This window comes from Jatropha curcas, chromosome 11, assembly GCF_041381405.1.
Source record: "Jatropha curcas cultivar XTBG-Jc1 chromosome 11, XTBG_Jcur_1.0, whole genome shotgun sequence".
NCBI classification, from domain to species: Eukaryota; Viridiplantae; Streptophyta; class Magnoliopsida; order Malpighiales; family Euphorbiaceae; genus Jatropha; species Jatropha curcas.
Window position 1 is genome coordinate 19,930,339 of NC_143161.1, and position 17,574 is coordinate 19,947,912.

General features: G+C 36.9%; 1 long non-coding RNA gene and 1 pseudogene across 1 annotated transcript; both read right to left on the minus strand.

Annotated features, from left to right (window-relative positions):
- Positions 1–13,366: 13,366 nt before the first annotated feature.
- On the minus strand, positions 13,367–14,115 carry LOC149492695 (uncharacterized; annotated as a pseudogene).
- A 1,098-nt stretch (positions 14,116–15,213) lies between these two features.
- On the minus strand, positions 15,214–16,266 carry LOC119370622 (uncharacterized). Its single transcript, XR_005178161.2, has 2 exons — positions 15,991–16,266; positions 15,214–15,625 (listed from the first exon to the last, which is right to left on the minus strand). It is a non-coding gene; the product is annotated as an uncharacterized LOC119370622 (long non-coding RNA).
- Between the last annotated feature and the right edge of the window lie 1,308 nt (positions 16,267–17,574).

The following is a 17,574-nucleotide window of genomic DNA, read 5'->3' on the forward strand; positions in this document are numbered from 1 at the left end:
AATATCAGTTATTGTTGTTAACGATGTATCATGCTCTTGGTTGAACGAATGATCGCTATATAAGTTGAAAAGCATTTTGCGTGACTGTTTAGGTTATGTATTATTTATTATTATTCACTGAGTTTGTGAAACCCATCTCCCTTTCCTTAAATTTTTTCCAGGAGGTGGATACTGTGCTGGTTCAGATAAGCTCTACTTCTTTCTCCGTAGAGTTAAAGTAGAAATTTCTGGTTTCTAATAACATTTGAGTATACAGTATTGTGTATAAGAATGTATTCATCCTTATAGTGAGCTCCGCAGATAGAGAGTCATGTATCACAATTTACCACGTAAGAATTATCAATATGTTGTTCAATAAAGCTATGAAATTTTCTAATTGACTCTCTAAAAGTACGATTGGCCCAATTTGCCCAAATAGATGACGTAAATGGTATATGAAATTTAGGTCCGAGCTATGAATTATTTGAAAAATGAAAGCTGGGCCAGGAATATTATTCGATAATATGATTTAATATCGTCATATTATGGGCTTATTGTTCCTGGAATCGACTTTAAAGAAATGAATTAAAGTGAGTTAGGCTTACTACGGGCCTTGGGGACCTTAAGCTTACCTAGGCTCTAGTGTCGGTCCGGCCCAAGGTTTTGGGTTGTGACATTTACACTTTTCAAGCAACTTTAATTCTATCTCAATTGCGTCTTTCCATTTAGGCCAATTATCTCTTTGTCTACATTCTTTGATAGATGTAGGTTCAGGATCCTCATCATCTTTCACAATATCAAGTGCTACATTATGTGCAAAAATTTTGTCAACTTTTATCTTATATCGATTCAATCGTTGTCCAGACATGACATAATTTATTGAGACCTCATTATTTTCAATGATTTTAGGTACTTGAATTTCTTTTGGAAACTTATTAGTCATGCCAAGAACTTCTCTCGTAGTTTGCTCTTCTAGAGCTTGGCCATCTTGAATATTTGCTCCTTTCTTTTTTTAGGATTTTTATCCTTGGAACTGACGCGGAACCCAATGAAAATAAATTTCATGAACTCAATGACAAGTTTTGGAAGAAATCCAAGATCAAACTAAACCCCTCTCTATGGCACCCAAAGCTTAAAGAAGCAAGAACACCAATAATAGAGAAAAAGAATAAGATAAACGCGACAATTAGATTGATAAGTTTACCTTGATTCTTGATGCAATTAGAAGAATGCAATCGCACACTCTCTAAAAACATGAACACGCCTAAGCATGAAGTTGAAGAAGAAACTCTCTTTAATTCATTAATTGTCTATCAAAATTTACAAAATAACAAGCTATTTATACTAATCTAAGAGGTCCAGATCCTTAGAGGATTTAGAGTTAGCTAAGGAGTAGGATTTAGCAAATCTAAACCAACTAAGGAGTTGACTAACAAAATCATAACAACTTAAAGATTTGGAGATCTAATCCAAATCCACTAAAGATTGACTAAATCTAATCAAAATAAGGCTAATTATTCAAGGGTGGCCGAAATATTGGAGGCCCAACCCGTTAGCATTGCAAAAACACAAAATAAGCTAACTAATATTTGAGAGGCAGGGAAGTGCACGGCCTGGGCGTGTTGATTAGCACGGGCGTGCGAGCATGTATGAGTGTTCCTCGCGAGAGGCAGAGAAGTGCACGGCCTGGGGCGTGCTGATTGGCACGGGCGTGCGCGCATGTATGTGTGTCCCTCGCAAGAGGCAGAGAAGTGCACAGTTTGGGGCGTGCTAATTGGCACGGGCGTGCTCCAATTCATATGTTGTTCCTTGAGAGGCAGTAGCTTGCACGGTCTGGGGCGTGCCACCTTGCACGGGCGTGCTTACCAACTCAACATGTGCTTCTATTAATGTGAGAAACTTAGGTGTTTCTTCAAGTTCTTCATAGCACTTGTTGAAAGCAAGGTCATGGAGCTCTTGTGTGATTTGCCCTTGAATGTATAAGGACATGGTTGCTCCATACTTGTGACATCCTACCGAGTCGAGTCTTAGCATAGAGTCGAGTAGTCGAGTTGAGTCGAGTTGAACCAAACCCGGTTGGGGTAGAATGGGTTTATAAGTGGAGTCACTTGAGTGAGAGAAAAAGATCAAAGCATATGGGTGAGGATTGATTTGCATTAAAAGATTGAGCTTGGGTATTAAGTTGTAGCCTGTTTACAATTGAGGTACCATTTAGAACTTTTACACACAAAGTCATGGATCTTTTAGAGCCTACCCGTACATACCCATTTCACTTTCCCATTTTCATGTTTATCTTCATCTTCTTCCTTTCCTCTTCCACCTTCCTTTCAATTTTAATGGTAGTTAAGCCTTAACTTCAACTTCTCTTTTATCCAAGTAAGTAAACCTTCTTGAGGTTCATAATTGAATCATTTGGTGTTATTATTTTAGAATTCATAAGAATTCTTATTTATAGGTGAAGGGAGTTCAAGGAGTGTAGAAAAAAAAGAAGCTAAAGAGGAGCTCAAGCTTTTGGAGTAAAGGTTTGATATCTCTTGTTATTTTCCATTTTCTTTGCATGAAAATTGTGTGGTGTGTTGCTAGTGAGACAATATATTGCTTCATGTTGAGTGGGAGGACTGGTAATGGTGAGAAACAGGGGAGAACAGGGGAGGTATTGAATAAATGAAGTAAATATTGAGTTTATGTTGAAACAGGTTTTGCTGGAAATTTTACCAGTAAATTCATCTTGATTGTGACCCCATTTATTGATGGAATTAGGAAGTGTCATAGAAGAGTTATTTGTTCCCCTATGTGTTAGCTTTACATGGGTTTTTGAATCATCCAAATTGGAGTTGTATATTGAGAGATATGCCCAAAGGAGTACAGACAGTGCAGGCTGGAAAACGCGAAGCGCGTTCGCGAATTGCATGAAGAGTTCGCGTTGCACACCTCGCGCTCGCGATTTTCAAATGCGCGCTCGCGACTTTCACCTAAAAACTCTCTGACTCTTATTTGGCACATCTCGCGCTCGCGACTTTCAAGTGCGCGCTCACGACTTGTGCTCGCAACCTCTCTGACTCTCATTTGGCATTTCTCGCGCTCGCGATTTGCAAGTGCGCGCTCGCGTACTTGGCCCTTGGCCTGTAAGTGCTCGCGACCTTCATCGCGCGCTCGCGCATTTGGCCTGGGAACTCACTGTCTCTCATTATGCATTCTACGCGCTCGCGACTTTGAAGTACGCGCTCGCGACTTGTGCCCGATAACTCACTGTCTCTCATCTGATGCTTTACGCGCTCGCGACCTTGCAAGGCGCGCTCGCGACTTATGTTTTCATGCACTTTTGGATTTCTTTTTCAATGCAATTGTATTCCTTGCTTCACTTATATGCCTCCAATCATTTTAACACCAAAATATAACATTAAATCATGTATTAAAACAACATTCAAGCATGCAAATGATGTGAAATCAAATATTACATTATGAATGATGAAGTTATGAACTATTAATATGATGTTGTGTTATATTATTGACATACCAACATTATGCTCCATTGAGGTTAGGTAGAAACCATGTAGATAAGGCTATGTCGCGATATAGGATAGCAGATCTGCACCTCATACAGTTTGATACTCCGGCTACAGGCCGTTGAGTGGATATGATTATATATGGGCCATAGCAGCCAAGCATACAGTATTCATCCAGTTTCATACAGTTTTTCTTATCACTTCGGTTTCACTATAACCTTATGGAGCCATACAGATATCTTGACATAACATTTCATGCATTATACAGTATTATAAATAGTACAAAAGATAATCAAGGTATCATGAAAGTATCATGATGTGTGTGCTTATATGTGCCATATGTGTTTAAATGGTTCTTTCTATACATGTATGTGCTTAATTGTTTCTTTATCTGTTGAGATATCCACTGAGCTTTATTTGCTCAGCGAGTTACCTGTTTAACTCGCAGGTTTTGAGATTGGACCATAGAGAGTCAGCTTACAACTGCTGCAGTTCATCTGTAGAAGACTCAGTCTTCAGGGTAGCTACTCATTTTAATATGTATCTTTGTCTACCCTTTTCATGGCATGTACAGGGCACTTAGTTGGGCCCATTTCATTTTGACATTAGTATCATGTTTTGTAAATATAAATTACATTATTTTTGTATACAACATCAGCACGTTATTATATTCAGTATACATTATGATTTCAGCATATCAGGCCATACAGTCAACCAGTTTGTAACGTCTCGACTCGGTTTATTCGGGTTTACGGGTGGACCGGGAAGGGATGTTACAAATTTTGGTATCAGAGCCCTAGGTTTAGTTGCCCCGGGCTTGCATGCATAAGTCAGTATAGTGTACATGCCATGTCTACCCTGATGAACTAAGCAGTTGTTGTTCTTTTAGGAGGATGTCACAAGAAGGTGAGAGCGAGTCACATGCCTCCAGAGCAGTGGAGGGTGAGGCTCCAAAAGCACCAGGTCAAGAGGTGTTGTTAAAGCAACTTGCAGATATTTTTCGACAGATTGCAGGGGTGATGCCTCAAGCACCAATAGTAGTAGAAAGAGAAAGAAAGCCCCACTAGAGAAGCTTCGAAAATATGGGGCGAAAGAATTCAGTGCTAACAAGGATGATAGTCCAGAAAGAGCTGAGTATTGGTTAGATGGGACATCGAGAGTTCTGGAACAATTACAATGTACACCAGAGGACAAGTTGGTTTGTGCCACATCATTGCTCATAGACGAGGCATATACATGGTGGACTACTGTTCAGCAGAGCAGCGTACATGGCAATTCTTCTTGGATGAATTCAAGAAAAAGTTCATCACAGAGGCTTACCTAGATGCAAGAAGGAAAGAATTCTTATACCTGAGGCAGAACAGAATGTCAGTTGCCGAATATGAACGAGAATTCACCAGGCTCAGCAGGTATGGTAAGGGGATAGTGGCTACAGAAGCCGAGAGGTGTAAAAAGTTTCAGGAAGGTCTGAATGATGAGATTCAGATGGGAGTGGTAGCTTCCAGATTCAGAGAGTTCTCAGCTTTGGTAGAGGCAGCTTAGGAGATAGAGCGAATTTAGGCCAGTCAGCGTACCAGACGCCAGCGGTCTCAGCAGAGGAGAGACCAGACTCAGAGTGCACCCAGTACCTATCAGTCAGAAAGCAAGAGATTTAGAGGTGCTAGTAGTTCAGCTAGTGCTAGACCTTCCTTTAGCCAAGGCTTAGCTAGGGGTGCTAACGTGCCAGCGGTATCAGTTGTGGCTAGTTCTGCCGGTGGTAGTCGAGGTTCAGGCAGAGGAACTGGTAGAGGCACCAGTAGAGGTGCAGAGTCAGCCGGTTATACTTTTCCACCTTGTGACCATTGTGGCAGACGGCATGGTGGAGATTGTTGGTTGGTGACTGGTAAATGTTGGATATGCGGAGCATCAGACCATCAGAAGAAGGATTGTCCGAAGAGGGCAAAAGTTCCTACACAGTTCATAGCAGGCAGAGGTAGAGGTGAGAGCTCCGGAGGGCAGAGACAGCAGTCAGAGACTGTGGACAGACCTGATACAAGAGGTCCAGCCAGGGTCTATGCTATGCGAACCAGGGAAGATGAGGAAGCTCCAGATGTAATAGTTGGTGAGTTTTCCTTATGTGATCATACAGTTTCTGCTTTAATTGATCCTGGCTCATCTCATTCATACATTAGTGTACCTAAAGCTTGGGTTAAAGGGTTAGAAGTTGCATATGTGAGTCAGGGTATGGTAGTTACTAATCCATTAGGAGATGTAGTACAAACTCATACAGTGGTCGAAGGATGTCCAATTGTTATTCATGGAAAAGAGTTTCCAGGAGATCTGATGGAGTTGCCATTTAGAGAATTTGATGTTATTCTGGGTATGGATTGGCTATCCAGACATCAGGCTATAGTTGATTGTGCAAAGAAAAGGGTGACATTATATACAACAGCAGGGGAAGAGATTACAGTAGTCGGGAAGCGGCGAGATTTTCTGGGTAATGTGATATCAGCCATGGCAGTAAAGAGATTAATTCAGAAAGGTTGTGAAGCATACTTGATATGTGCATTACAAGCAAAGAAAGAACAGTCCAAAGTGCAAGATATACCAACAGTGTGTGATTATCCAGATGTATTTCCAGAAGAGTTACCAGGGTTACCACCAAGGAGGAAAGTGGAGTTTACTATAGATGTCTATCCTGGAGCAGCACCAGTATCAATTGCACCTTATAGAATGGCACCAGCAGAGTTAAAAGAGTTAAAGATTCAGCTACAGGAGTTATTGGATAAAGGCTTTATCAGACCTAGTGTATCACCTTGGGGAGCACCGGTATTATTTGTAAAGAAGAAAGATGGATCATTCAGACTGTGCATTGACTACAGGCAACTGAACAAACTGACGATCAAGAATAAGTATCCATTGCCTCGAATCGATGATTTGTTTGATCAGCTAAAAGGTGCAGGTATGTTTTCTAAGATCGACCTTAGGTCGGGATACCATCAGTTGCGGATAAAGGAAGAAGATATCGCAAAGACTGCATTCAGGACCCGATATGGTCACTATGAATTTTTAGTCATGCCATTCGGTCTCACAAATGCACCAGCGGTTTTCATGGATCTCATGAACCGCGTGTTTCATTCATATCTGGATCAGTTTGTGGTGGTGTTTATAGATGACATTTTGGTCTACTCCAAAGATAAGGTCGAACATGATAAACATTTGCGGATTGTACTTCAGACACTGAGGGATAAACAGCTGTATGCCAAGCTCAGTAAGTGTGAGTTTTGGCTGGAAGAAGTTTCTTTCTTAGGACATGTGGTGTCATCGGAGGGTATCAAAGTGGACCCTAAGAAGATTGAAGCTATTGTTGATTGGAGACCACCCAGAAACGTCACAGAAGTTTGAAGTTTTCTGGGTTTAGCCGGCTATTACAGAAGGTTCGTAAAGGGATTCTCCATCATTGCATCACCTTTAACAAGATTATTGAAGAAAGCAGTTGTATTCCAATGGGATGATAGATGTCAGCAGAGTTTTGACACTTTGAAGAAAAAGTTGACTGAAGCACCAGTGTTGACTCAGCCAGTGTCAGGTAAAGACTTTGAGATTTACAGTGATGCCTCTCATACTGGGTTAGGATGTGTACTCATGCAAGACAGGAAAGTGGTAGCTTATGTCTCCAGACAGTTGAAGCCACATGAATTGAATTATCCAACCCATGATTTAGAATTGGCAGCCATTGTTCTAGCATTCAAAGTATGGCGACATTATCTGTACGGTGAAAAGTGTTACATTTACACAGATCATTAGAGTTTAAAGTATTTACCGACATAGAAGGACTTGAATTCAAGACAATGGAAGTGGATGCAGATTCTGGCTAATTATGATTATGTCATTAATTACCATCCGGGCAAAGCTAATGTGGTAGCTGATGCCCTTAGCCGGAAATCATTATTTGCTTTGAAAGCAATGAGAATTAGCATGGAGTTGCAACAGCAGGGAGTTATTCTAGCATAGATGCAAGTACAGCCATCTTGGGTTCAGGAAGTTGCAGAGGCACAGAAGAAAGATGCACAAACAGCATTATGGGTGAAACAAGTACAGGAAGATCATGGTGGGAAATTCAGATTGGATAACAGTGCCAACATGGAAGTGGGATCAGATCACGATGGATTTTGTAACTGGATTACCTCAGACGCAGCGGAAGCATGATGCAGTATGGGTGATCGTGGACAGATTAACTAAGTCCGCACACTTTCTACCAGTTCGGATGGACTATTCTCTGGACAAGTTAGCAGATATTTATGTTAGTGAAATAGTCCGACTACATGGAGTTCCATCATCCATTATATCGGATCGTGATCCAAGGTTTACATCGAAATTTTGGGGTAAACTGCAGGAAGCATTAGGAACGAGATTGCATTTCAGTACTGCATTTCATCCTCAGACAGATGGCCAATCAGAGAGAGTCATTCAGATTCTAGAAGACATGATGAGATCATGTGTTATAGAATTTGAAGGCAGTTGGGACAGATATGTACCTCTCATGGAGTTTGCCTACAACAACAGCTACCAATCAAGCATTAAGATGGCACCATATGAAGCATTGTATGGTAGACCATGTAGAACACCTGTGTGTTGGACAGAACTGAGTGAGAAGAAGATTTTGGGTCCAGATTTGGTTAGAGAAACAGAAGAGAAAGTGGAAATCATCAGAAAACGGCTGAAAGAAGCAAGTGATCGACAGAAGTCTTATGCTGATTTAAAGAGAAAGGATATTGAGCACTCGGTGGGTGATAAGGTATTTCTGAAAGTTTCACCATGGAAAAAGATCCTAAGGTTTGGACGAAAGGGTAAGCTTATCCCTAGGTTCATTGGTCCATACGAGATTGTTGAACGTGTAGGACCATTAGCCTATCGCCTAGCGTTACCTTCAACCTTAGATCGAATTCATAATGTCTTTCACGTATCCATGTTAAGGAGATACAGATCAGACCCATCACATGTGTTATCAGCAGAAGAGATTGAAATTCAGCCGGATCTCACTTATGAAGAAGAACCAGTTCAGATCTTAGCCAGAGAAACTAAGGAATTGCGGAACAAGAAAATAGCATTGGTAAAAGTTCTTTGGAGGAATCATAAGACAGAAGAAGCAACTTGGGAATCTGAAGACATCATGCGACAACAGTATCCGCAGTTGTTTACAACAGGTAAACTTTGAGACGAAGTTTTTATTTAGGAGGGGAGAATTGTGACATCCTACCGAGTCGAGTCTTAGCATAGAGTCGAGTAGTCGAGTTGAGTCGAGTTGAACCAAACCCGGTTGGGGTAGAATGGGTTTATAAGTGGAGTCACTTGAGTGAGAGAAAAAGATCAAAGCATATGGGTGAGGATTGATTTGCATTAAAAGATTGAGCTTGGGTATTAAGTTGTAGCCTGTTTACAATTGAGGTACGATTTAGAACTTTTACACACAAAGTCATGGATCTTTTAGAGCCTACCCGTACATACCCATTTCACTTTCCCATTTTCATGTTTATCTTCATCTTCTTCCTTTCCTCTTCCACCTTCCTTTCAATTTTAATGGTAGTTAAGCCTTAACTTCAACTTCTCTTTTATCCAAGTAAGTAAACCTTCTTGAGTTTCATAATTGAATCATTTGGTGTTATTATTTTAGAATTCATAAGAATTCTTATTTATAGGTGAAGGGAGTTCAAGGAGTGTAGAAAAAAAAGAAGCTAAAGAGGAGCTCAAGCTTTTGGAGTAAAGGTTTGATATCTCTTGTTATTTTCCATTTTCTTTGCATGAAAATTGTGTGGTGTGTTGCTAGTGAGACAATATATTGCTTCATGTTGAGTGGGAGGACTGGTAATGGTGAGAAACAGGGGAGAACAGGGGAGGTATTGAATAAATGAAGTAAATATTGAGTTTATGTTGAAACAGGTTTTGCTGGAAATTTTACCAGTAACTTCATCTTGATTTTGACCCCATTTATGGATGGAATTATGAAGTGTCATAGAAGAGTTATTTGTTCCTCTATGTGTTAGCTTTACATGGGTTTTTGAATCATCCAAATCGGAGTTGTATATTGAGAGATATGCCCAAAAGAGTACAGACAGTGCAGGCTAGAAAACGCGAAGCGCGCGCGCGAATTGCGTGAAGAGTTCGCGTTGCACACCTCGCGCTCGCGATTTTCAAATGCGTGCTCGCGACTTTCACCTGAAAACTCTCTGACTCTTATTTGGCACATCTCGCACTCGTGACTTTCAAGTGCGCGCTCGCGACTTGTGCTCGCAACCTCTCTGACTCTCATTTGGCATTTCTCGCGCTCGCGATTTGCAAGTGCGCGCTCGCGTACTTGGCCCTTGGCCTGTAAGCGCTCGCGACCTTCATCGTGCGCTCGCACATTTGGCCTGGGAACTCACTGTCTCTCATTATGCATTCTACGCGCTCGCGACTTTGAAGTACGCGCTCGCGACTTGTGCCGGATAACTCACTGTCTCTCATCTGATGCTTTACGCGCTCGCGACCTTGCAAGGCGCGCTCGCGACTTATGTTTTCATGCACTTTTGGATTTCTTTTTCAATGCAATTGTATTCCTTGCTTCACTTATATGCCTCCAATCATTTTAACACCAAAATATAACATTAAATCATGTATTAAAACAACATTCAAGCATGCAAATGATGTGAAATCAAATATTACATTATGAATGATGAAGTTATGAACTATTAATATGATGTTGTGTTATATTATTGACATACCAACATTATGCTCCATTGAGGTTAGGTAGAAACCATGTAGATAAGGCTATGTCGCGACATAGGATAGCAGATCTGCACCTCATACAGTTTGATACTCCGGCTACAGGCCGTTGAGTGGATATGATTATATATGGGCCATAGCAGCCAAGCATACAGTATTCATCCAGTTTCATACAGTTTTTCTTATCACTTCGGTTTCACTATAACCTTATGGAGCCATGCAGATATCTTGACATAACATTTCATGCATTATACAGTATTATAAACAGTACAAAAGATAATCAAGGTATCATGAAAGTATCATGATGTGTGTGCTTATATGTGCCATATGTGTTTAAATGGTTCTTTCTATACATGTATGTGCTTAATTGTTTCTTTATCTGTTGAGATATCCACTGAGCTTTATTTGCTCAGCGAGTTACCTGTTTAACTCGCAGGTTTTGAGATTGGACCATAGAGAGTCAGCTTACAACTGCTGCAGTTCATCTGTAGAAGACTCAGTCTTCAGGGTAGCTACTCATTTTAATATGTATCTTTGTCTACCCTTTTCATGGCATGTATAGGGCACTCAGTTGGGCCCATTTCATTTTGACATTAGTATCATGTTTTGTAAATATAAATTACATTATTTTTGTATACAACATCAGCACGTTATTATATTCAGTATACATTATGATTTCAGCATATCAGGTCATACAGTCAACCAGTTTGTAACGTCTCGACTCGGTTTATTCGGGTTTACGGGTGGACCGGGAAGGGATGTTACAATACTTCTTTGCACGGCTCCTTGTAATTGGTCCACTAGGAAGTGCTAATGGATTGCCATTGTTGTGGTCCTTGTTTCCTTGAGCTCCATAGGTGGTTGGTGATAGTGGATCCGTATCAGGAACCTATTGGTATACCATGTTTAAAGCGTGCCTTAGGCTCATTTGCACTGGCAGTTTATCCTTCAGGGACTTCAATCCTAACATGAGCATTTGCAACTGGTACATAAGATTTAATTACTCTTTTTGGGTCAGTAAATGCGTCTGGCAATTGATTTGCAACATTTTACAAATGAATTATCTTTTGTACTTCTATTTCACACTGCATTGTGCGAGGATCTATATATGATAATAATAATTCTTTCCAACTAATTTATTTTTTCAGTTGCTTATTTTCTCCCCCTAATGTTGTAAAACCTAATTTATCAAAATGACAATCAGTAAACCTAGCCATAAATAAATCTCCAATTAAAGGTTCTAAATGTTTAATTATAGATGGAGATTCATACCCAACATATATTCCTAATCTCCTTTGAGGACTCATCTTTGTGCATTGTGGTGGAGCAATTGGTATATATACCGCACATCCAAAAATTCTTAGATGGAATATATTTGGTTATTACCGAAAACCAATTGTAAAGGAGAGTATTTATAATAATTTATTGGCTTGATGCAAACAATTGATGCAACACATAAAATAGCATGTCCCCAAATAGAAATATGGAGTTGTGTTCTCATAAGTAATGGCCTTGTAATTAATTGAAATCTTTTAATAAATGATTCTGCCATACCATTTTGTGTGTGACCATGAGCAACATGATGTTCAACCAATATCCCATTTGCCATGCAATAATCATTAAAAAGCCTGAGATGTAAATTCACTAGTATTATCAAGATGAATTGTTTTAATAGTATAATTTGGAAACTGTGCTCTTAATCGAATTATTCGAGCAAGTAATCTCGCAAACGCCAGGTTTCGAGTTGATAATAAACATACATGTGACCATCTTGTAGCTGCAGCTATCAAAACCATAAAATATCTAAATGGTCTCCATGGTGGATGAATTGGTCTACAAATATCCCCTTGTATACATTCCAGAAATGCAGGTGATTCAATTTGAACTTTTCTTGGCGAAGGCCTAATAATCAATTTGCCTTGAGCACAAGCAGCAGGACATGAAAATTCATTAGTTTGAAGAATCTTCTGGTTCTTCAATGAATGTCCACATGAGAACTCAAGAATTTTTTGCGTCATTATTGATTCGGGGTAACCGATCATGCCAAATTCTAAAAACACTTGGATTTGTAAACTTCTGGTTTATAATCATATTAATTTCAATTGTGTGAATATGCGTGTAATACAAATCAGAGGATAAAGAAGGCAATTCCTCTAACACACATTTTTTATCCAATACAATATTTATAATATAGGGATATTCTATATGATCCACATCTTTTGTCTTAATGTAATATCCGTTCAAGCGAATATCTTTGAAACTCAATAAATTTCTGCAAGACTGAGGGGAGAATAATGCATCATTAATAATAAAATTTGTCCCCTTAAATAGTAATATATTTGCTCTTTCGAATCCCTTAATTATTTCTTTACTATCAGATATTGTATTGACATAAGCCTCACCCATTATCAAATGAGAAAAATACTTTTAAGTATGGTGTGTGTTGTTGCACAATCAACAATACATAAATCTGCATCCCTTTATTGAATCCAACTAAGGATTGAGTTGCATCCATAATTTCTTCACAAAAATAATATATTATAAAGAACAAAATAACGATAATAAAGTAGCAGCAGCAGCAGTACAACAACAACAACAATAACAATAATAATAATAATAATAATCAATTATAAATATAATTGAGTCAAATCAAATATAAATAAATTTAAATATCTATCTCAAAAGAACTAGACATCAATTCAAAAGTAAATGTCTATTAAGAAGTCTAAAATAATAAAATAATAAATAAATAAATAACTCAAATTATTTTGAGGCATTCATATTGCTATCATCAATTAAATGGTCAATTCTCCCATCAGGTTCCTCAAAGAAATCAGCAACGTCAAGATGAGTAACATCAATAGCACCATCTTATAAATCATCATAATTGTGGGCAAAATTTGTCTCCATATTTTTTTCCTCTTTTAAAGAAGCCTGTTAGAGCTCAACAAAATGTTTTGGTGTGCAACAAGTACGTGTCCAATGCCCACTCATGCCACATCGAATATATTTTCTGAATGCTGATTTGATCCATTATTCATATTTGGTTGCCTTTTCTAGTTATTCTTCTACTTCTTGTGGTGGGATGCATAATTTTTATTTTTATCTTTATGACTACCACGACTTCCACGAATATTATTTCAATCATGATTTCCCCCATATTCTCGACAATGAGTATATCTTCGTCTTTGTTCACGCTCATGTCCATTTATTGCATTCGCTTTAGGGAATGCTTTATGTCTAGTTAGGGAAGTTTTATTATCCCCACGCTCATTATTATATGTGGTTCCATTCACTTCAGGGAATGAAGCAGATCCGATTGGACGAGCGTCATGATTTTTCATTAAGAGCTCATTACTTTGCTTATCAATAAGAAGACATGAAATTAATTCAGAATATTTCTTATAGCCCTTTTCTCGATATTGCTGCTATAGGAGCACATTCGAGGCATGAAAAGTAGAAAAAGTCTTCTCTAATAAATCATGATTAGTAATATTTTCTCCATATAATTTTAGTTGAGAACTAATTCGAAAAATTGCAAAATTATAATTACTTACAATTTTAAAATCTTACAATCGTAAATGCATTTATTCATAATGTGCTTTTGGAAGAATCACAGTCTTTGGCGATCATACATTTCTTTCAAATGGTTCCAAAGAACAAGTGGATCTTTAACTGTCATATATTCAATTTTCAATCTTTCATGAAGATGGTGCCAAAGGAAAATTAAAGCTTTAGTGTGATTTTGATTTGTTTCTTGATTTCCTTCCTTAATGGTGTCTCCAAGACCCATAGCATCCAGGTGTATCTCAGTAACAAATATCCATAATAAATAGTTGTTGCTCGTAATATCAAGGGCCACAAACTCAAGTTTTGTAAGATTTGACATTATGGAAGAATACTATAACAATAAAATAATTATATTAGATAATAATATTATGGAAGAATTTAATCAAAATAAAATTATATATAAGATATAAATAAGTTCATAATCAATACACAATAAAATAATTCAAACACTATTAATAATGTGTACCTTAAAAAAAAGGCAAATAAGTTTAATCTTAACTTTTGCGAGCAGAGTGATAGAACGAAATCGTGCTGATAATGTGTTATAAAACAGTAGAAAATTAGGGAGAGAATAAAGAAAAGGAATAAAAAGCAGAAGATAATAGTGATTTTTATTGATGGGAAGACATATATATAGGTACATGGGTGGTACATAATTGGGGGAATAGACTTCTACACTAATAATGAATAAGACTTCTAGCCTACATGAGACATCCACTAATTCCATAACATTTAGCTTATTATTATCATTTTTTTAATTCATTGGAGGCCTTTATGAGCCTAAATAACTTGGCTCACCGAATTGGTGAAAACAACTTTAATCGCGAGGACTCAAACTCGAGACCTCCCACTTCTCAAATAAGTGAGAAGACCAAACAGACTACCACCTGATTGATAGTTTATTGTTACCATTTATTGCATGTAATGCATTTAACATATATGTCTTTGGTGCTCTAGAGACAAAATATTGTAATGCTTGAGTGTTACTATCAATTATATGAAGATATAATTTAATTATAAATAATATGATTGTGTTATATTTGCATCTGTCAACTTAAATCCTTCCATTCAAATTGGCCAAAATTTATGATAACAAATTGAAGACTTAAAATTAATAAACTTGAAATGTTTTTAACCATATAATTGCTTCAATCCAATTAAATTCTTTTTTTCAATTTAGAATTTAAAATTCACTACTAAAAATTTTCAACAAACCCAAATTCATGTGCAACATCATATATTTTTATTATTTCTTTATCAAAATATTCAAGATTAAGTCATTAACATGTAATTTGATTTAGTATATAAACCATATGAATAAATCTATAATAATTTTAGCATATATATATATATATATATATATATATATATATTGAAAAAATATAAAGACAAATTGAATAAATTGCATATAACGGAATTGAGAAAAAAAGAGGATAATTATTTCATCCCTAAGACTTTACAAAATTAATTATCTCGTTATTATATTTTTACATATGAGGTATTTAATCTCCGAAATTTGATTCTATCTAATTAAATTGTCTGTCCAAATCAATTATTTGTCCGCTAAATGAGATAAAAAGTGAGAGGGAGAAAAGACAGATATTTTAAAATTACAATTTTACCCTTAATAAAAAAACATATGTCCAAGAAAAAATTTCACACCGAGAACCATAGAAACATTACTGCAACCATCGCCTTTGCCGATTGGCATGTTAGGAGGCTCATTCTTTGTCGGACTTTGAATATGTTGTACTGTATGAACCTCCCTCTCAAGCTAACCATTAGAAAATATTCTCCACGCCACCAGTTGGAGGCAACTGTTGTTGCTGCTGTTGATGGTAAAATATTGGATTCAATCAGCATACTGGATTTCTTAAAGAGTGGGTAGATGTAGGGTTAATCTACTCATCTCAAAAAGCCCAACTTAGTTTTCTATAACAGATTCAAAAAAAAATTCAAATAAACATAAAAAGATTGCTATCACAAAGAAAGATAGGAATTTGAAAACCCATAACAGACCAACCAATGGAAAAAAATCAGCACAAACAAGAAAACTCAATCTCGCATACAACACAAAATCGTTAATAAAATTGAAAAACCAAAAAGTAAAAGAATAAAAGAGTAGGAAAGAAATCTATATTGAAGAGTTTTGTGAAGGTAAGAGATTTGAGAGAGAGAGAGAGAGAGAGAGGACCTTATGGGTTTTCTTTTTCCTTGTTGTTCAAAACCGTGGTTGTGAAAACTGTTTTTTTTTTTTTTCTTTTCTTTTCTTTTTCTTGTCTGCAGTGGGCATTTCAAAATTCAATTTGCAGATGAGTTTTTGATTATATTATAACTCTCATTTCTTTTAGTTTGTAAGATTTTGTAGAACCATCGTCCAAGCAAGTAGTGTAGGAAAGAAGCAGTTTAAAGCATGGAGAAAGAGAGATTGAAAGGCAATGTTTGGATAAAAAAGTGTACGCTTAGGTAAAGTCAGTGACTATGGAACGCACTAAGACCAAGTTTTTTTAATATTCTTTTTTATTTATTTTTTGTGTTTATGTAAGTTGCACAGATAGAGATTTGGAGAAATAAAGAAGGGTATTGTAGTCTTTTATGAGATATTTAACAGAAAAAATCATTAAAATTAGATGAAAGGACCATTTAATTAGACGGAATCAAACCTCAGGAACCAAATACCTAATATAAAAAATACGAGAATTAGTTAATTAATTTTATAAAACTCCGGGAACAAAATAATTACTTTTTTGAAAAAAATAAAACATTGATAAATTGTGCAATTCAACTTTATGAACTGTGCAACTTATAATTGTCCCTCTGAAAGTGTGTGGCTGGGGTTTCAATGGAGGGGTTATTAGGAACGAGTTGGGTCATTGGGCTTGTGATTTCATGTCGAGAATAAGCTTTTGCTCTGTTCCTAGAGCTGAAATGAGGGTAATTTATTTCTGCTTGTATTATCCATCAGACAAGAAATGGCAAGGTGGGATTGTTCTATCAGTAATATTTTCAGGGATGCTAATAGGCTTCAGACTTGTTAGCAAGCCATAGCCTATTCTAGACTTTGCTTGTAGTTTGTTGTTCTTTGCATTTTAATTACCAAAAGAAAAGTTGAATGTGTCATTAATTTCTAAGGCATCTTAATTTATTCAACTTTTTTTTCTCTCTCTCTCTCTTCTAAAATCACCCCTTATCCAATGTCATCTTCTTCATTCTCTCTTCGCTCTCAGACTTGCAGATACATCTTCAACTAAAGAATAATTTTCATAAAAACTATATATTTTTTCGTTTTTCTTATTTTCATAAAATCACGGTCGATTAACCACCTAATTATTTGAAATCACAGATGTCCATGGGGAGTCAGTGGCCAGAGTTGACCCGCTATCCCTCCTCTGCTTTGTTTTTTATTTTATACAATTTTAATAGATTTGGGTGTTCAACAATGAGTTATATTCCTTTTCTTTTTATTTTTTTATTAATAAATAAAAATAATTTTTTCAAACACTGCAGTTATGAAAATGAAAAACAAGGTTCAAAATTCAAATGACTTAGCATATGTATTTGTCACTCTTATACTTGGATTCTATTTGGCAAAATTAATTGTTTTGATAGTTGTTAGTTATTTTAACAGCGTTTAATTGTTAATTGTTTTAGTAGCTTTTCATAAAATGCCAAAAGATAAATATTATACGAGTTAACTTTTTATGAAATGCTACATTAACTTCTCTCAAAGCTAGTTCAAACGCTATTTTATTGAACATTATAAAAAATAGTGTGTAGC